The sequence below is a fragment of the Suncus etruscus genome, chromosome 16, assembly GCF_024139225.1.
Source record: "Suncus etruscus isolate mSunEtr1 chromosome 16, mSunEtr1.pri.cur, whole genome shotgun sequence".
Taxonomy (NCBI): domain Eukaryota; kingdom Metazoa; phylum Chordata; class Mammalia; order Eulipotyphla; family Soricidae; genus Suncus; species Suncus etruscus.
Window position 1 is genome coordinate 76,710,519 of NC_064863.1, and position 21,360 is coordinate 76,731,878.

Here is a 21,360-nt window from a genome sequence, read left to right on the forward strand (position 1 = left end):
AAAAGCTAAGCCAAACCAGGTCTTTCACATTTTATTTAAGGTACACAGTGACAGTTATTTCTGCCAATTTTTTTTAAAAACTATTGATCTCAGTACTGTCATCTGAAAAATGAGTTATTGTAGCTCGGTTGTATAAATGATAGAGGGCATCTCATACACAAAAATACTTAATGAATGATAGTTACTGCAATATGTAAAGAAATACAAGCAAGCTTGATGTCAAATGCAGATGGCCTCAGAATAAAAGGTCATTATACTCAGTAGTTTCACAAGTCAGGAAATTGCTTCACTAACGCACCTCATCCCTGCCTCCAACACTTAACTTGTCAATTGTAGACATAGATGTTCTACAGTAACAGCTAAAGATGCAGCTGACTTATTTCTCCCTGGCTACTCTCTTCCTTATGTTTATTGCTCGTATAATACTATCACAATCTTAATGACTTTCATAAAATAATATTTAGAATGTTATACTTTTTTTGGCCTTGATTCAAAATATGTAACTGAAATAAGACAATTTTAGCTTTCCATGTTGTTGCTGTCCACATCTACTTCCCAACCCGTGCTCTCTGCAAATTTACCAGTCTATTGTCAGAGGGATTGTACTTACTTTCCATTTTGTAACTGGAACTGTAATTTTCTTCTATTTTGTACTATTTCCTTTGATCTACTTTTTTTTTTTTTTTTTTTTGGTTTTTGGGCCACACCCGGTAACGCTCAGGGGTTACTCCTGGCTATGCGCTCAGAAGTTGCTCCTGGCTTGGGGGACCATATGGGACACTGGGGGATCGAACCGCGGTCCGTCCAAGGCTAGCGCAGGCAAGGCAAGCGCACCTTACCTTTAGCGCCACCGCCCGGCCCCCCTTTGATCTACTTTTAAGTAAAATTGTTTTATTTAGAAAAAATATGAGATTATGTTAAGAGAAAGTGAGCATATGAGAGAGACAGGAAGAGAGAGGGGAGAGGAGAGAAAGAGGAGAGATGAAATAGAGAGAGAAAAAGAGAGAGCGCGCAAAAAGAGGAATCTCCAGAGTGGGGATGAAACTTAAGGCTGTCAGTTCTTGGCTTGAAAGTTGAAAGCTAACAAATAGTAGTTAAATTTTTGTGGCTGAATATCACCCTTCCTTGGTGCCATAGACATAGCAGGAGAAACTGGTAAATGGTAACATGCTTTGTCTTTGGAACTGGCTGTCCCTGAAGTCAAAGAGAGCGTATGTCAAAGTAAAAATCCTGAAGTTTCCTCATCTCTAAAATATTGACAACTTCCTTATAGGATGAGAATTTCTTTCAGAAAGATTAGAGCATTTATAAAATGTTTAGAGACAAAGAGTGGAGCTGGTTGCTGCTGTGTGCTCTGAAGTATATCAGGCAGACATTCTGTACTACCTTCTCAACTCTACTGTGTCATGGATCTTGATCCTCCTTGCACATAGCTCCCTAGGGGCACTCCTCAGAGGTGAGCTGTCCCAACCGCAAAGGGTGGATCCAGAGGACCGTGACCATTCTGCTTTGCTTTGCAGCCACAGGCATCTTAGCCAATGAGCCCCACCATAACATGTAGAAAAAAAACACACTACAAGAATGACAATGGAGAAATAATGCAGGCCAACACCATGCATAAAGAATGAAGATGGCAGCTCTGATGACTCAAAAAGTACCAACCACCTAGGTAGCCTCTCAGATAAAGAGTTTAGAGAAGAACTATGGAGGATGTTCATAGAACTCAAAGAAAGCATAGATAGAGCTGAACAGATCACAAAGATAGAAATCAGTAAACTCCAATCTGAAACAGCAGGGCTGAAATTCTTTTCTTTTTCTTTTTCTTTTTCTTCTTCGTTTTTGAGTCACACTCGGCAGCACTCAGGGGCCACTCCTGGCTCTACTCTCAGAAATCGTCCCCGGCAGGCTCGGGCAAGGCAAATACCCAACCGCTATGCTATCTCTCTGGCCCCAGGGTTGAAAAAATTTTTTTTTGTTTGTTTGTTTTTGAGGCCACACCCGTTTGATGCTCAGGGGTTACTCCTGACGAAGCACTTAGAAATTGCCCCTGGCTTGGGGGAACCATATGGGACTCCAGGGGATTGAACCACGGTCCTTCCTTGGCTAGCGCTTGCAAGGTGGACACCTTACCTCTAGCGCCAATCTTACCGGCCCCAGGGCTGAAATTCTTGATAGGTGAAATGAAAACTTCAATGAAAAGCCTCTCAACACCAGCTGAGGACAGAATCAGTGATCTGGAAGATGAGATGCAGAATAACTCCATCCAGGAGAAGAGATTGGAAAAGAACCTTAAAGCAAATGATCTGACAATGAAAACATTACTCAAAGAATGTGAACAGATAAAAATTGAACTCTTTGATAAATTCAACAGAAGCAACATTAGAATTATTGGAGTCCCAGAGACCTAGGAAGAAAATTGCCAGGAAGGGGCCAGAGCAGTGAAGTAAGTTGTAGGGCACTTGCTTTGCACATGTTAACCTTGGACAGACCACGGTTCAATCCTCTCATGTCCCATATAATCCCCCAAGCCAGGGGCAATTTCTGAGCACATAGCCAAGAGTAAGCCCGGAGTGTCACCTGGTGTGGCCCCAAAACAAAACAAAAAAATGGCCAGGAAGAATCAACAGTCAAGAACATCATTACAGAGAAACCCCCAGATCTAAAGATGGCATGCAACTAAATCCTGTATGCCTAAAGAGTACCAGAAAAAAGAGAACCAAGTAGAAGCACCCCAAGACACATTCTAGTCATGGAGTTGAATCCCATAGGGATATAATGCCGAAGGCATCAAGATCAAAGGGGGGAAATTACATTTGAAGTAGTATCCTTAAGATTTACAGCAGACCTGTCACAAGAAATCTTCAAGGTCAGAAGGCAATCGTGGGATGTGGTGACAAAAATCAATGAAATGAATGCTTCAACTAGAACACTGTATCCAGCCAGACTCATGTTTAGGTTTGAAGGAAGTATACATAGCTTCACAGATCAACAACAGCTCAAAAACTTTACAGACTCAAAACCAGCCTTAAAAGAAAAACTAAAAAGTCTACTTTAAGACAAGACAGACAGGGCCTGGAGAGATAGCACTGTGGCGTTTGCCTTGCAAGCAGCCAATCCAGGACCAAAGGTGGTTGGTTCGAATCCTGGTGTCCCATATGGTCCCCGTGCCTGCCAGGAGCTATTTCTGAGCAGACAGCCAGGAGTAAGCCCTGAGCATCGCCGGGTGTGGCCCAAAAACCAAAAAAAAAAAAAAAAAAAAAAAAAAAAGGACAAGACAGACCAACAGACACACCAAATTTCTACACAAAGATGACACTAAATCCCATGACAATTATCTCTCTCAATGTCAATGAACTAAATGCACCTGCTAATGAACACAAAGTGACAAAAACAGATAAAAAGTCTGAATCCAACATTCTGCTGCCTACAAGAAATACACCTGAATAGTCAGAACAAGCATAGACTCAAAATAAAAGGCGGGAGGACAATAATCGAAGCAAAAACTCTCTTATAAAGGTTGGAGTGGCCATATTAATATCAGATAACACAAACTTTATACTCAGAAAAGTTATAAGGGACAAAGATGGAAGTTTTGTACTAATCAAAGGACATGTACAACAGGAAGATATCACACTCCTAAACATACATGCATCCAATGAAGGACCAGCAAAATATTTAATACAATACTGACAAATCTGAAAAAAGATATCAATAACAACACTGATCTGCCACTCCTTGATAGGTCAACCATACTGTAACCCAACAAGAATATATTAGTTCTGAAAAGAAAAATGGAAGAAAGTGGACTAGTAGAATAATACAAGGTACTCCATCCCCAGAAAACTGGATACACATTCTTCTCCAATGCACATGGGTCATTGTCCAGGATAGACCACAAGCTGGATAATAAGACATATCTACCTAAAGCAAAGAGGATAAAAATTATAAAGACTACCTTCTCAGATCACAAGGCACTAAAATTAGAAGTGAACTACAAAGGAACCCAGAAGAAAAACTTTAACACCTAGAAATTAAACAGCTCACTACTGAACAAACAGTGTTTCAGAGATGAAATAAAAGAGAAAAATTAAAACATTCTTTCTGGAAACAAATGACAATAAAGACATAAATTACCAGAATTTATGGGACACAGCAAACACGGTGCTAAGAGGAAAATTTATAGCTCTAAAAACACAAATTAGAAAGGAAGAATGGGCCTACATAAAAAGCTTAATGACACAGCTTATAAAATTAGAAAGTAATCAACAAAAGCAACCAAAAATAGGTAGGCAGAAGGAAATAACAATGCTTAGAGAAGAAATCAGTAGAGTGGAAATAAAAAAAGTCAACAACACAAAAGATCAACGAAAGCAAAAGTCAGTTCTTTGAAAAAAATAAACAAGATTGATAAACCACTAGCAAAATTCACGAAGAAATAAAGAGAGAGAAAATTAATAAACCTGATTAGAAATGAAAAGGGGGAGATCACTACAGATACTGCAGAGATTCAAAGGGTAATCAGAGACTACTTTGAAAAACGCTATGCCATGAAATATAAGAACCTGGAAGAAATGGACAAATTCTTGGACTGTTATAATCTTCCACAATTAAACCAGAATGATATAGCATATCTAAACAGACCCATCACTACTGAGGAAATTAAAAGAATAATCAAAGTCTTCCCAAAAACAAAGGCCCAGGTTCCAGATGGATTCACTGATGATTTCTTTCAAACCTTTCTAGAGGAACTACTACCAATCTTTTTCAGGTTCTTTCATGAAATTGAAAAATTATGAACACTCTCAAATAGTTTTTATGAATCTAACATCACTTTTATACCAAAACCAGAGAGATGCTGCAAAAAATGAAAGAAAACTACAGACCAATATCCCTGATGAACACAGATGTAAAGATCCTCAACAAAATTTTGGCAAATAGGATCCAATGCCTCATCAAGAAGGTCATACACCACGACCAAGTAGGATTCATTCCAGTAATGCAAGGGTGGTTTAATATACATAAATCAATCAACATAATACACCATATCAATGAGAAGAAAAATGAAAACCAGATGATCATATCAATAGATGCAAAGAAAGCATTAAATAAGGTCCAATACCCATTCCTTTTTTTTTTAAATTTTTATTTCAATCATATTGGCTTACATATCTTTCACAGTAGTATTTTAGGTACATATTAACATTGAATCAGGAGAATACCCATCACCAATTTTTTTTTTTTTTTGGTTTTTGGGCCACACCCGGCTATGCTCAGGGGTTACTTCTGGCTGTCTGCTCAGAAATAGCTCCTGGCAGGCATGGGGGACCATATGGGACACTGGGATTCGAACCGACCACCTTTGGTCCTGGATAGGCTGCTTGCAAAGCAAACGCCGCTGTGCTATCTCTCCGGGCCTGCCATCACCAAATTTGTTCTCCCCCCATCCTCGTTCTCTTTGTGCAACAATATCCCCCCATTACCCCCTGAGCTGCTAGAGTAGGTGGTCCCCTCTTTGTCTAGCTTGCTATTAGTGATCATATATATGTTTGGTCCTATACCCTCCCTTGTTTCCCCTCTATTTGAGAGGTGGAGCTCGATAATTCGAGTTATGTGGTTTTGTTTGAAGGAAAGAAAAGCAATAGAATTGAGTAAAAAATAAGAAAAAATAAATAAAATAAAACAAAATAAATTAAATCAAATAAGCTGAACATGGTGGAGTCCTTCTAGAGGCTTTCAACCTCAGTTTGAGCGAGGACATGAAAAAGGTAATTGAAACACCACATCAATACAGAAAGAAATATCAAATTAAATATCCAGTGAGCAATACAGCAATAAAGACAAGCACCACTCAATAGTCTTGGTTCTGAAATCAAACCATGCTGGAGTACAAAAAGAAAGAAAAAGATAAAATAAAATAAAATAAAATAAAATTGGAGACATCAATTTCAATATCTACACGAAAATAAAGATGTCAATAAAAATCAATCAATCAATAAATTTATATGTGGAAAAATAATTATTTTGTGCTTTTTTTTCTTTTTCTCCCTGCATAGGCACAGTAACTATTGGGGATATTATAGAGAGAATTTGTTTGACCTAGGAGATACAGGGTTTCTCCACCCCTGAGGTATACTGTCATGGGATTAACTATAGACTCCTTGCATGATCATTTACTCTTCCCTCGGGGCTTTTTTGGTGTATAGAAGACTTCTGCTTCATCATGGATGGTAAAATCGGACCTCTGTATCTAGAGATCTTGATGTCTCTACAGCTCAAAGAATGGAACTTATGATGACGTCTTTCTTTGTGGTTCTAGCAGTTCTGCTTCTTCAGTCCAACACCCATTCTTGATAAAAACTCTCATCAAGATGGAAATAGAAAGAACTTTTCTCAATATAGTCAAGGCCATCTATCACAAGCCATTGGAAAATATTATTTTCAATGGAGATGAACTAAAAGCCATTCCTTTAAAATCTGGTACAAGAAAGGGCTACCCTCTCTCACCACTCCTATTTAACATAGTGCTTGAAGTTCTTGCCATAGCAATTAGGAAAGAAAAAGATATCGAGGGCATCCAGATTGGAAAGGAAGAAATCAAACTCTCACTATTTGCAGATGACATGATATTATACTTATAAAACCCTAAAGACTACCAAAAAGCTTCTAGAAACAATGGATTCATATAGCAAAGATGCAGTCTACAAAATTAACACACAAAAAATCAATGGTCTTCTTATACACCAATAATTATAGAGAAAGGGCCCGGAGAGATAGCACAGCGGTGTTTGCCTTGCAAGCAGTCTTTCCAGGACCAAAGGTGGTTGGTTTAAATTCTGGTGTCCCGTATGGTCCCCCATGCCTGCCAGGAGCTATTTCTGAGCAGAGAGCCAGGAGTAACCCCTGAGCACCACTGGGTGTGGCCCAAAAACAAAAAACAAAAAAAATTAATAATGATAGAGAAGAAATGGACATTAAAAACAATCCCATTCACATTAGTTTAACATAAACTCAAATACCTTGTGGTCAACTTAACCAAAAAGGTAAAGAACTTATACAAAAAAAAACTACAAACCCCTGCTTCAAGAAATAAGAGGACACACGGGTATGGAGACATTTACCCTGCTCATGGATTGGCAGAATTAAATCATTAAAATGGCAACACTCCCCAAAAGCATTGTACAGATTTAATAAAATCCCTCTAAGGATTCTCATGACATTCTTCAAAGAAGTAGATAAAACACTCCTGAAATTTATTTGAAAAACAAACACCTGCAAATAGCTAGAGCAACCCTTGGGACAAAGAATATCGGAAGCATCACTTTCCCCAACTTTAATTGTATTACAAAGCTATAGTCATTAAAACGGTATGGTATTGGAATAAAGACAGAGCCTTAGCTCGATTTGAGTATTCAGAAAATGTTTCCCAGACATACATTCAATTAATCTTTGATAAACAGGCAAGAAATGCAAAACAGAACAATAAAAGCCTCTTCAACAAATGGTGTTGGGTCAACTGGTTAGCCACATGCAAAAAAGTGAACTCAGACGTCCATATAACACCATGCACAAAGGTCAAATGCAAATGGACTAAAGACCTTCATATCAGACCTGAAACCATAAGGTATATAGAACAACACATATGTAAAGCACTACATGACATTGAGACTAAAGGCATCTTCAAGCACTCTCCAAACAAGTGGAAACAGAGACAAAAAGATAGGACTATATTAAGCGGAGAAACTTCTGCACCTCAAAGGAAGTAGTGCCTAGGATACAAAAGCCACCCACAGAATGGAAGAAACTATTCATCCAATACCCATTAGCTATGGGGCTAATATCTAAGATATACAAGGTACTGACAGAACTTAAGAAGAAAAAAAGTCTAACTCCATCATAAAATGGGGAGAAGAAATGAACACTTTATCAAAGAAGAAATACAAATGGCCAAAAAAATGCTCCACATCCCTAATCATCTGGGAGATGCAAATCAAAACAACAATGAGGTACCATCTAATGCCACAGAGATTGTCACACATCACAAAGAACAAGAACAATCAGTGCTGGCAGGGATATGAGAGAAAAGAACTCTCATTCACTGCTGGTGGGAATGCCATTTAGTTCAACCTTATGGAAAACAATATGAAGATTCCTCAAAATACTGGAAATTGAGCTCCCAAAGGAACACAAAAATTCAATACAAAATTGATTTCCGCACACTTTTATTCATTGCATCCAGAATCTGGAAACAACCCAGATGCTTTTCAACAGGTGAGTGGCTAAAGAAATTGTGGTACATATATATATATATATATATATATATATATATATATATATATATATATATATATATATACACAAAATGGAATATTATGCAGCCTTCAGGAGAGATAAAATCATGAAATTTTTCTATACATGAATGGACATGAAAACTATCATTCTGAGTTAAATAAGTCAGAGGGAGAAAGATAGACACAATATGCTCACTCATATGGGTTTAAGAAAAATAAAAACCTTCCTTCAATAATGCCCAGAGACAATAAAGATGAGTGCAGAATGTGAAGTGAATTAAAAGGATACATATTTAATATATGATATAGAATACTTACAGATAATATTAGAGGATATTGCTCTAGGTAAGTATGATGGTGAAATTTTATTTCAGCTTTAGATAAGTTGAGTGCTAAGAATATGGGAGATGGTAAGTGTGTGTATGTCTTTGTATATGCCGTTGTGTGTACTTACATGTACTGGTTACTTGAGAGAACAGTGAAAAGAATTAAGAGACTAGGTTCTGGAGACAGATTGCCTAAGTTTGAATCCTAAGTCCACTAATAAATGTTAAATGTGACTTAAGCAAATTACATAATCATTTGGTTTTTGTTTTTTTTTTTTTCATTTGTGTTTGTCTTACTGTGGTTATTATGGCTTATAAAAATAATTATGGTTATCTTATAAGTTATTACCTCAGTGAGATAACATTTATAAAATTATCATCATAGGATTTGGAACATAGTAACTAGGACACGTATGACCAAGAATCTCAAGCAAAGCATATTAGATGTCCCTGGTCAGTCTAATAAGAATTAACTCAAGCACTTCAGAATTTGAGAATAATAGCTTGATTATTGCCAGTAATAATTTTAGTTAAAATAGTCTGACTCCTAATTCTCCCCTAAAGATATGTACTATCTATCAATAGTTTTAAAAATGGAAAAAAAGAGACCTTTTTGAGAAATGGAAAATAAACCTGTAAATTTTAAAGTAGGGAATTTCAGGAAGGTTAAGTCACTTGCTAAGGTGATGCTCACAAGACATGGTGGGGATGTGGTTAGATCCACAGCTTTTTTGTTTTGTTTTGTTTTGTTATTTTGGTCACACCCGGCAGCGCTCAGGGGTTACTCCTGGCTCCAGGCTCAGAAATCGCTCCTGGCAGGCTCGGGGGACCATATGAGATGCCGGGATTTAAACCAATGACCTTCTGCATTAAAGGCAAATGCACTACCTTCATGCTATCTCTCCGGCCCCAGATCTGCAGCTTTAAAAAAAAAATTAACTGCTTTATTAAAGTATGATTCCCTAGATAAATGGTCAATCAATGGTTTTTTAGCATATTCTGAGAATTGTACAATTATTACCACAATCAAATTAAGAAATTTTTATTACTCCATAAAGAAACCTACTACTCAGTCACTGTCCATTCCCTCGGTAGCCTGTTTTCCACTTTCTGCCATTACAACTGGGCTGATCTACTCATTTCACATAAATGGTGGTCTTCTACTATTGACTTGTTTTATTTAGTTTAATATTTTTAGCTTTATCTTGTTTGTGGTAGTTATTAATACTTTATTCCTTTTTATTATCAAATAATATTTCTTTTAAGTATATGTTCTTATTTATCGAGCCATCAGTAAAAAGAAATTTAGATTGTTTCTATTCGATACTATGAATTTTATGCTTCTGTGAACATGTAGATGCCAATTTTATTGCGATACACATTTTCAAGATACCTGGGTATATGAAGGAGTTGAACTGTGGACTATATAATAACACTAAGTTTAAGTTTTTATTCTAAACTTTCTACACTATAATTTTTATCGATCAGAGAGCATTTCAAATGGTTTGTTTTCTTTTTCATAAGTTTATCTTAGAAAAATATTTACAATGTTGTTAACATTTATGGTTTTCCTGTATGCAGTTATTGTAGTATTAAAGGTCCTCAAGTTCATCATTTGAAGGTAATGCTTTAACAGTTTACCAATGTCTATAGAGATGAGGGCTGGAAGGACTGGCTCACTCACTATACAGAGCTCACCACTAAATGTTTGAGAAATAACTACACTGACATCATGACAGTGTTAAGGAGTGAGAGAACTAGAATGCTTGTTTAGGCAGGGTGAGGGGAGGAGGAAGATGGGGGTCATTGGTGAAGGGGGTGTTCTTTTTATGTCTGAAACCCAACTGTAAGTTATCTTCGCTGTTAAATCCTTTGTTGGGTATTTGTGAATCCAAGAACAGTCCCCAGAATGAGAAATTACTTCCCATCCCCTTGTCCCCTTTTGGGGGGAGATCTTGGTAATATGTATCCGCAGCAAATAATAATCCACACAGACAAGAAGGATAGGGTGTAAAAGATTGGGCAAAGAGAGCGAGAGAATCCTCCTGCAGCCTGCAGCTTTCGCAAAAGGACCCCTCTCCCCTCTCCATCAAGCTATTTATTGCCAACTCCACAGCGCCCCACCTGGAAGGGCTAGGTGGGGCAATAGTCACAGAACAATCCTAAGGAAATACTTTTATATACAACAATTCCAAGAATAATCTTTTTTTTTTTTTTTTTTTTTTTTTGGTTTTTGGGTCACACCCGGCATTGCTCAGGGGTTACTCCTGGATGTCTGCTCAGAAATAGCTCCTGGCAGGCACGGGGGACCATATGGGGACACCGGGATTCAAACCAACCACCTTTGGTTCTGGATTGGCTGCTTGCAAGGCAAATGCCGCTGTGCTATCTCTCCGGGCCCTCCAAGAATAATCTTATGGAAACTTTTTCATATACTACACCCAACTACAATCATGTTTGTAATCATGTTGCTTAAATAAAGATATTTTTTAAAATAATTACTAATGTCTAACTCTAACTCTTTTCCAATGTCTTCAAATACTCTTCAAAACTTATTTTCTATTTAAAAAATGTTATGGTCATCTGCATACGTGTGAAGTGAGGTCTAACTCTGATTTGCATATTTTAGAAACTAATTTCATATGCTTATTAGCCATTTGTACATCTTTTAAAATGTTGATTCAAATACTTAATTTTAAGCTAAATTACATACCCTTTAGTTGCTGAGCTGCCAGATGTTTACAAATTCTGCATACTAAATCCCTATCTGATGTATAATTTTTCCCATTTTTATAGATTGTTCATTTCTTTTCTTTGAAGTCTCCAAATTAATAATTTTTCCATTATTTTTTGAGACTTGTGTCTTTGATATCATATTTAAGGAACAGATCCCTAAATTAATACACACACAAAGACAGTAAAGTGCCTATGTTTGTCTTTAAACAGTTTCAGGCCTCTAACTCTTTTTTAAAATAATTTAATAATTGTTTTATTTCAGCACCATGTTTGCAAAATTGTTCACGGTTGAGTTTCCATCAGAATGTATAACACCCTCACCAGTGCACATTTCTCACCACCAATGTTCCCAGTTCCATCCTATTTACCTTTCCCCACCTTACTCTAGAACAGGCATTTTACCACTTTCTCTTTCTCTCCCTCTTTCCCCTCTCTTTCCCTCCCTTGCACTATTGCTAATGAAGGGTACCATGCAAGTCACATTATCCCTTTTCAGCACCAAATTCTGGTCTAGAGTGATCAGTTTTAACTATCATTGTCACAATGGTTTGTTCCCTACTTACTTTCAACACTTTTTATGACATTTTCTATCATGAACTAGTCCTCACTGGCCTCATCTAACTTGTCTCTGGATATTATTACCATGATATCTTTTATTTTTCTTATATCCCACAAATGTCTGATTCATTTCACTCAGCATTATAATCTCCATTCATCCACATATATGCAAATGTCTTGACTTCATTTTTCCTAACAGCTGCTTTAGTATTCCATTGTGTAGATGCACCAGTTTCTTTAGACATTCATTTGTTCTTGGGCAGTTGGGTTTTTCCAGAGCACTATTGAAAATAGTGCTGTGATGAACATAAGAATACAAAGGGCTTTTCTGAATCATGCTTTTGGATTCCTATGGTCCCTAGGAGTGGAATTGCTGGATTATATGGAAGCTCAATTTCTAGTTTTTAGAGGAATATTCGTATTGTTTTCCAAAAAGGCTTGACCATCAGCAGTAATGAGAGTCCCTTTCTCCTCATACTTGCATCAGCACTGGATGTTCTTTGTGATGTGATTAGTTTCTGTGGTTTGAGATGATATCTCATTGTTGTTTTGATTGACATGTACTTCATGACTGTGGACATTTTTTCATGAGCCTTTGGCTGTCTGTATTTATTCTTTGAGGAAATGTCTATTCATTTCTTCTCCCCATTTTTCGATGGGATTAGACTTTTTTTTTCGTGTTAAATTCTTTCAGTGCTGTATATATCTTAGATTTTAATCTTTTTTTTTTTCTGATGGGTATTGGGTGAATAGTTTCTCTCATTCTGTGGGTAATCTTTATGTCCTAGTCACTGTTAGCTTTAGAGTTCAAACACTTCTCATTGTAATGTAGTCCTGCAGGGTCCGGAAAACCTGATTTCCAGCTGCCTGGCGCAGAGTAATGAAAAGACTCAAGCCCAGCAATAAGGCAAGCGAGTTCCGTATATTATCTGACCGGTCAGGGTCCGAAACGTACCCGTGGCAGAGTAGAGGTTTGTGGACCTTAAGCCAGTGTCTTTTTTTTTTTTTTTTTTTTTTGTGGTTTTTGGGTCACACCCGGCAGTGCTCAGGGATTATTCCTGGCTCCAGGCTCAGAAATTGTTCCTGGCAGGCACAGGGGACCATATGGGACGCCGGGATTCGAACCGATGACCTCCTGCATGAAAGGCAAACGCCTTACCTCCATGCTATCTCTCCGGCCCCTAGCCAGTGTCTTTTTATACAGAAATTAGACAGGCTGATTCATTCTTATCATCAAAGCACAATCTTAAAAGAAACAGGAATGAGCACTGACGTAGGAGAACTGTGCCCGGGGTTATGAGATAAAGATGATTTCAAATTTCAAGATTTTAGAGCAGGTGGGCCACACAGGAGTGGGAAGAAGGGAGACTGGGGAGCAGGGTGGCAGCATTTTCAAATCTCAAGGACAGGTGGGTCACACAGGGGCTCGTAAAGCTGCGGGAAGCAGGGAGGCCGGCAGGCAGGTTCTGAAACTTGGCAGATAAGAAATATGCAGGCAGGCAGTTAAAGAAAACAACTTGTGGTCAGTTAAAATGAAATGGGAGAGAAAAGCAACTTATGGCTGGATTTTAATAAATTCATATTATATTTTAAAGCTTTCATTAAAAGTATGTTTTTCACTTCTTTCAGTCCCACTTGTTTATCTTTGTTTCTACTTCTTGGATGATAGTGGTGTTTCACCCTTGTAGATTTCTTTATCTTCAATGTTATGAATTCTGCTTACATTTTTCTCTAGGTACCTTATGGTTTCAGATATGATGTCAAGGTCTTTAATTCATTTTGATTTGATCTTGGTGCATAAAGTTAAAAAGAGGTCTGAGGTCATTTTTTGCACATAATTGACCAGTTTTCCCAATATCATTTGTTGAAGAAGCTTTCCTTACTCCACTTTGTATTTTTTGCCCTTTTATCAAAGATAAATTAATGATATACCTACCGGTCAGTCTCAGAATCTTAAAGGGTATCCATTTACTTGAGGTATTTTATTGCTGTTTAGATAGATCATATGCTGACCCATAAAACATAGCTCCATAAAGTCAAGAGGATAGAAATTGTATCTTCTCAGATTACAAGGCACTAAAATTAAAAGTGAACTACAAAGGGTCACAGAAGAAAAACTTTAACACCTGGAAATTAAACAGCATTCTGCTGAACAACCAGTGGGTCAGAGATGAAATCAAAGAGGAAATCAAAAACATTTCTGGAAACAAATGACAATGAGGACAAAAACTATCAGAATCTACGGGACACAGCAAAAGCGGTACTAAGAAGAAAATGTATAGCTTTGCAAGCACACATAAGAAAGGAAGAAGGAAGCCCCAGGTAGGCGGCCTTGCCTGCAGGCCACATGGTAGGTGGAAGAGCCAGCCGGACCTGAGTTGGAATCAAAGACTCTTAAAAAATGGCAGATGATTTGAACTTTGAGTCAGGAGATGCAGGGACCTCAGCCACTTTCCCAATGCAGTGCTCGGCATTATGTAAGAATGGCTTTGTGGTGCTCAAAGGCCGACCATGTAAGATTGTGGAGATGTCTACTTCCAAGACCAACAAGCATGGCCATGCCAAGGTCACCCGGTTGGTATTGACATCTTTACTGGGAAGAAATATGAAGATATCTGCCCGTCAGCTCATAATATGGATGTCTCCAACATCAAAAGGAATGATTTCCAGCTAATTGACATCCAGGATGGGTATCTATCTATCACTGCTTCAGGACAGTGGAGAAGTGCGAGAGGACCTTCACTTGCCTGAGGGAGACCTTGGCAAGGAAATTGAGCAGAAGTATGTCTATGAAGAAGAGATCCTGATCATGATGCTGTCTGCCATGACAAAGGAGGCAGCTCTTTTTTTTTTGGGGGGGGGGGGGCACACCTGGCGTTGCTCAGGGGTTACTCCTGTCTGTCTGCTCAGAAATAGCTCCTGGCAGGCACGGGGGACCATATGAGACACCGGGATTCGAACCAACCACCTTTGGTCCTGGATCGGCTGCTTGCCAGGCAAACGCCGCTGTGCTATCTCTCCGGGCCCAGGAGGCAGCTCTTGCAATCAAAGCTATGGCAAAATAACTGGCTCCAGGGTGGCAGCAGTGATCCTCGAGCCTGCAGAGGCCCCCTCCCCTAGCCTGGCCCAGCTCTGGCCCTGCCTTTGGCTGGATTCCTACACAATTTATTAGATGTTTTATTTTGGTTCCTCTCCCCCCTCAAATTCGTGGAGCTCCTACCCTTCTTCACCTTGCTCCTTTGGCCAGGAGTGAGCAAACCATGGCCTTGGCAAAGTTGCCCTCATCTTCTCCCTTCGAACTACAGCCCTGTTGGGGGAGAGGGGTGGGTACTGCTTGTGGCTTGATTTTTTTTTAAATTTAATTTTGTTTATTTTTAATTCAATCTGAAATCAGAAAGCTGAGGATTCTGGCAAATGGTCCTCGTAAACTTTCCCCCAACTCATTCTTAGTCTGATCCCTTGTCCCCATATTCCTCTACCCCCCAGCACCACCCCACAGACTGGCAACCTTCCCTCTCTCCTGCCTATCTATGTCTCTCACCAAATTCCTTTAGGTGGAGAGGTGTAACTCCAATCTGAATTTAGGTGTACCTATCTGAGACCAGCCCATTTTTGGGAGGGGTCTTGGGAACTGAATATTAGGTGTGACCTTACCTGCTAGACCCTGCCCATTCCTGGGAGGGGTCTTGGAATAGGTAGATAAACCCTTGAGCCAGGGGATTAGGGGCTTTGCCCTGCTGAGCTCTCTGGCTTCTGGGTCTCTGCCTCTTTTGGTCTTGGACCAGAATGGAGGCCAAAGGGAAGATGGCTGAAAGGAATTAAGATGCAGGGTAGCCTAGAATGGCTGAATGCTTGAAAGGTTATGAGATAGGCCACATACATGTGGTGAATAGGGCATGAATAAAGTTGATGCTTCCTGATGCCTGCCTGTGAGTGAGTCTGATTCCGCCGTTCACCTGGGCCTGGGACCTGCCACTGGATGGGGGTTGCGAAGCCACGTGGCCTGGGATGCCATCCACCTCCATCCAGCCCCATCGTTAATTATTTGATTCAACAGAGAGGGAAAGGAGGGAAAAGGGGAAGGGGATGTGCTCACCTCCTCAGGCATTTGAGAGGGCCCTGTCCCCATTGGCTTCACCCTTTCCTGCTGACTCTCTGCCCAACATATTTGTTAAAATCAAACCTAAATAAAACTACAAGTTTAATATGAAAAAAGAGAAAGGAATAAGGGGCCTACATAAATAGCTTAATGACACAGCTTTTAAAATTAGTAAATGATTAACAAAAGGAACCAAAAATAGGTAGGCAGAAGGAAATAATAAATTTTAGAGCAGTAATCAATGGAATGGAAATTAAAAATATTCAAAGCTCAAGGAAAGCAAATGTTATTCTTTAAAAAAATAAACAAAATTGATAAATCACTGGCAAATCTCACAAAGAAATGGAGAGAAACTTAATAAACTAAATTAGAAATGAAAAGAGGGAGATCAGTACAGATACTGCAGATTCAAAAGGTAATCAGAGACTACTTTGAGAAACTATGCTACGAAACATGAGAACATGGAAGAAATGGATAAATTCTTGGACTCCCACAATCTTTCACGGTTAAACCAGGATGATCTAGTATATCTAAATAGACCCATCACTACTGAGGAAATTAAAAGAGTAATCAAAAGTCTTCACCCCCACCAAAAAAAAAGCCCAGGCCCAGATGGATTCACTAATGAATTCTTTCAAACCTTTTTAGAGGAACTACTACCAACGCTTTTCAGGCTCTTTCATAAAATTAAAAAATCAGGAACACTCCCAAAAAGTTTTTATGAAGCTAGCATCACCTGATACCAAAACCAGATAAAGATGTTGCAAGAAAAGAAAACTACAGACCCAAATCTCTGATGAACACAGATGCAAAGATTCTCAACAAAATTCTGGCAATTAGGATCCAATGCCTCATCAAGAAGGTCATACACAATGACCAAGTAGGATTCATTCCAGGAATGCAAGAATGGTTTAATATACCTAAACCATTCAACATAATACACCATATCAATGAAAAGAAAAATAAAAACCATATAATCATATCAATAGATTAAGAGAAAGAATTAGATAAGGTTGAACATCCATTCTTGATAAAAACTCTTATCGAGATGGAAATGAAAGAAACTTTTCTCAATATAGTCAAGGCCATCTACCACAAGCCAATGGAAAATATTATTCTTTTTTTTTTTTTTTTTTGGTTTTTCTGGCCACACCTGTTTGATGCTCAGGGGTTACTCCTGGCTAAGAGCTCAGAAATTGCCCCTGGCTTGGGGGACCATATGGAATGCCAGGGGATCAAACCACAGTCCTTCCTTGGCTAGTGCTTGCAAGGCAGACAGACACCTTACCTCTAGCGCCACCTCGCCGGCCCTGGAAAATATTATTCTTAATTGTGATAAACTAAAAACCTTTCCTCTAAAATCTGGTACAAGATAAGGCTGCCTACTTTCACCACTCCTATTCAACATAGTGCTGGAAGTTCTTGCCATAGTGATTAGGCAAGAAAAAGATATCAAGGGCATCCAGATAGGAAAGAAAGAACTTAAGATTACATTGTTTGCAGATGACATGATAATATATTTATAAAACCCTAAAGACTCTACCAAAAAACTTCAAGAAACAATAGATTCATATAGCAAAGATACAGGTTACAAAATTAACATACAAAAATTAATGGCCTTATTTAAAACCAATAGTGATAGAGAAGAAATGGACATTAATAAAAAACCTGATTCACGGGGCCGGAGAGATAGCATGGAGGTAAGGCGTTTGCCCTTCATGCAAGAGGTCATTGGTTTGAATCCCGGTGCCCCACATGGTCCCCTGCGCCTGCCAGGAGCAGTTTCTGAGCCTGGAGCCAGGAATAATCCCTGAGCACTGCCGGGTGTGACCCAAAAACCACAAAAAAAAAAAAAAAAAAAAAAAACCAAACCTGATTCACATTAGTATCACACAAACTCAAATATCTTGGAGTCAATTTAACTAAATATGTGAAGGGCCTATACAAAGAAAAGTTTGCTTCAAGAAATAAGAGGACACAAGGGTATGGAGACACATATCCTGCTCATGAATTGGCAGGATTAACATAATTAAAATGGCAGTACTTCCCAAGGCATTGTACAGATTTAATGCAATACCTCTAAGAATACCCATGACATTCTTCAAAGAAAGTGAATAAAACACTCCTAAAATTCATTTCAAACAATAGACACCCACTAATAGCTAGAACAAACTTTGGGAAAAGTAATATGGGAGGCATTACTTTTCCCAACTTTAAATTGTATCACAAAGCTATAGTCATTAAAACAGCATGGTATTGGAATAAAGACAGATCCTCAGCTCAGTGGAATAGTCTTGAGTATTCAGAAAATGTTCCCTAGACATACAATCAAATAATCTTTGATAAACAAGCAAGAAATGCAAAATTGAGCAAGGAAAGCCTCTTCAACAAGTGGTGCTGGGTAAACTGGGCAGCTGCTTGCAAATAAGCGAACTCAGACCTCCTTCTAATACCATACACAAAGGTCAAATTCAAATGGATTAAAGACCTGCGTATCAGACCTGAAAACCATAAGGTATATTGAACAACACGTAGGTAAAACTCTTCATAGCATTGAAACTAAAAGCATCTTCAAGGAGGAAACAGCACTCTCCATACAAGTGGAAACAGAGATAAACACATGGGACTATATTAAACTGAGAAGCTTCTGCCCCTCAAAGGAAATAGTGCCTAGGATACAAAAGCCACCCAGAAAGGGAGAAACTATTCACCCAATACCCATCAGACAAGGGGCTAACATCTAAGATATACAAGTTATTGACAGAACTTAACAAGAAAAAAACAGCTAATGCTATTTAATGACTACTACTTTGTAGTACAGTTTGAAGTTTGGGAAAGTGCTACCTCCCATCTTCTTTTTCCAAAGGACTACTTCAGTTATTCTTAGACATTTATTGTTCCAAATAAATTTTAACAGTGTCTAATGCACTTATTAAAAAATGTCATAGGTAGAAACGACATAGCTCTCCACAACAGCTCCAGGAACCAAACTCCCTCTGGGACATCCTTAATACTGCTCTGGCACCAACATATGCCAGTTTTGATATGGCATCCGGACAATGAGGAAATGGCAGCAACTTGGTCTAAGAGCAGGTTGTCTTACCTCACAATCTAACGATAAGACAAAATCAGAAGACTTATCTTGATTGGTGCAAAAGCCAAGATCGCTATCTATAGATGACTGCCTGTGACAATCATGACTGGGCAGAACATATCCTGGGACTAATAAAAAAGCCCTAGCCTAGGTTTTGGCCTACGTCTGTACAACAACCAAGATCTTTAATTCCAGTGGTCTGACTGAGATGACTGCAACTGAATGGGTCTTCTGGAAATATAAGGAAAGACTCTATCCCAGGCTTCATCCTAGGATCAGCACAATGACCAAGAACACCAACTACAGAAGACTGATTAAAACGACAGTGAAGGAACAGAACTTCTAGAACCATAAAGAAAGATTTCATCATAAGCTCCATTCCTTGACCTGTGCAGATACCAAGATCTCTAGATACAGAAATCTAATTTTACCACCCATGACAGAGCAGTCTTCCATACACCACAAAAGGACCTAGAAGAGAGTAAATGAACAAGCAAGGAGTCTGTAGCTATCCCCATGACAGTATACTTTAAGGGTGGAGAAACCCTGTATCTCTTAGGCCAAGGGAATTCCCTTTCTAATTTCCCCAATATTTATTGTGCCTATCCAGGGGAAAGAAAAAATAAAAAAGAAGCAGCACAAAATATTTATCTACTTATGTTTTTTCGGTTTTGTTGTTGTTGTTCTCTTTTTTTTGTGTTCTGTTTTGTTTTTACTTCAGGACCATGGTTATTATGTGGTGCTTGTCATTATTGCTGTAGTGCTCATTGAATTTTTTTAATTTTTAATTTTTAATTATGAGTACAAATATGCAAAGAAAGAGGACAAGGTAAAGTTACAGTGGAAGGACAATAACCCATAAACAGAACTCTCAGAAATCCCCTTGCTGATATCTGAACTTTGAACTTTCAGCCATTAAGCCATTAAGAAAAATAAAACAGAACCCATGTACAATTACTTTGTCCCACAAGTCCCCAGATTGTAATACATAATATTTCTTAGCAGCACACAAAGCAATCTACGGGCATAAAACTTATTTAACTCCTGAAACATTGAAGGCAAAGTACTTTTTACATTTCCATGCATATGCATATTAGTTTAAGTTAATATCAAAAGTTTAAGTGGGTTGTTTTTCTTAAAGATTAGAGTCAAAGGAGCACAGTAAAAACGGCGTTAGATGGGGCTGGAGAGATAGCATGGAGGTAAGGCATTTACCTTTCATGCAGAAGGTCATCGGTTCAAATCCCGGCGTCCCATATGGTCCCCCGTGCATGCCAGGAACAATTTCTGAGCATGGAGCCAGGAAAAACCCCTGAGCACTGCCGAGTGTGACCCAAAAACCACACACACAAAAAAAAAAACCCACAAAACACGGCGTTAGAGTGGCAATTATTGTTTGCATAGGCCCACCAAAATATGAGAGACATGGAAAGGGAAAGCCTTGGCCTAAATACAAGGAGACTCTACCCCTGAAGTTTCCTGGCATAAGACCAATTCTAGGCTCCTGGCAAACTAGTTTGTCCAATCCAAGTCATTATCTGTAGTGCCATTACACTTTTATTTTTCACACAATCTCTGTTGTTGGTATTATGTTTTTGTATTAAAGATCCTGGAATCTGCATATCCTACATTGCAGTCAGGATGGTGCAGAGCATCCTCTCATTTCACCTCACAATTAAAGGACAATGCAGAGAGCCCTGCCCTGTAAGCAGGTCATTGTTGTTGTTAAGTCTTCTTAGTGTTAAGGGAAGTCTCTTTTGAGCAGGTTTCTGTGAGAGCAGTGGTAGGGTCTTCCCTGGTAGAGAATTGCTTCCAGGTGTTGTTATAAAAATCCTTGAATGTTTCGTAGATAGGTTCCCTTGTTCAGGGGTGAATGGAGGATACCCATTCTTCTGAGGCCTGTGCCTGATCATTATATCAATGTTCAGGGTGTAAGGTTCCATTGCACTACAAGATTTGTGTGTTCCAATCTTTATTAGGTAAGAACTTATTTGTATGTATAGTATTTTCCCATTTTAATGTGCCTATGCAAACAAGGAACAATGCCACATGGCGTTATTGGCGCATATGGGGGCCGTAAGAACAAGTCCAACAATCCCCATGACATGGTTCAATCATAAGCATTAAACTGAGGGATCTTTCACCAAAATTCCTTATTGAACAGCTCACAAAGAGAAGAAAAGATAAAAAAAAAAAGGGTAGAATTGTCACTGTAAAAGAATACTTAGTAAGAGTTATAGCTGTCAAAGAAAATGCACA

The 21,360-nt window shown here is 38.7% G+C and overlaps 1 pseudogene; it reads left to right on the forward strand.

Moving 5' to 3' along the window:
• Positions 1-14,309: 14,309 nt before the first annotated feature.
• Positions 14,310-14,973, forward strand: LOC126032065 (eukaryotic translation initiation factor 5A-1-like; annotated as a pseudogene).
• Positions 14,974-21,360: the final 6,387 nt, after the last annotated feature.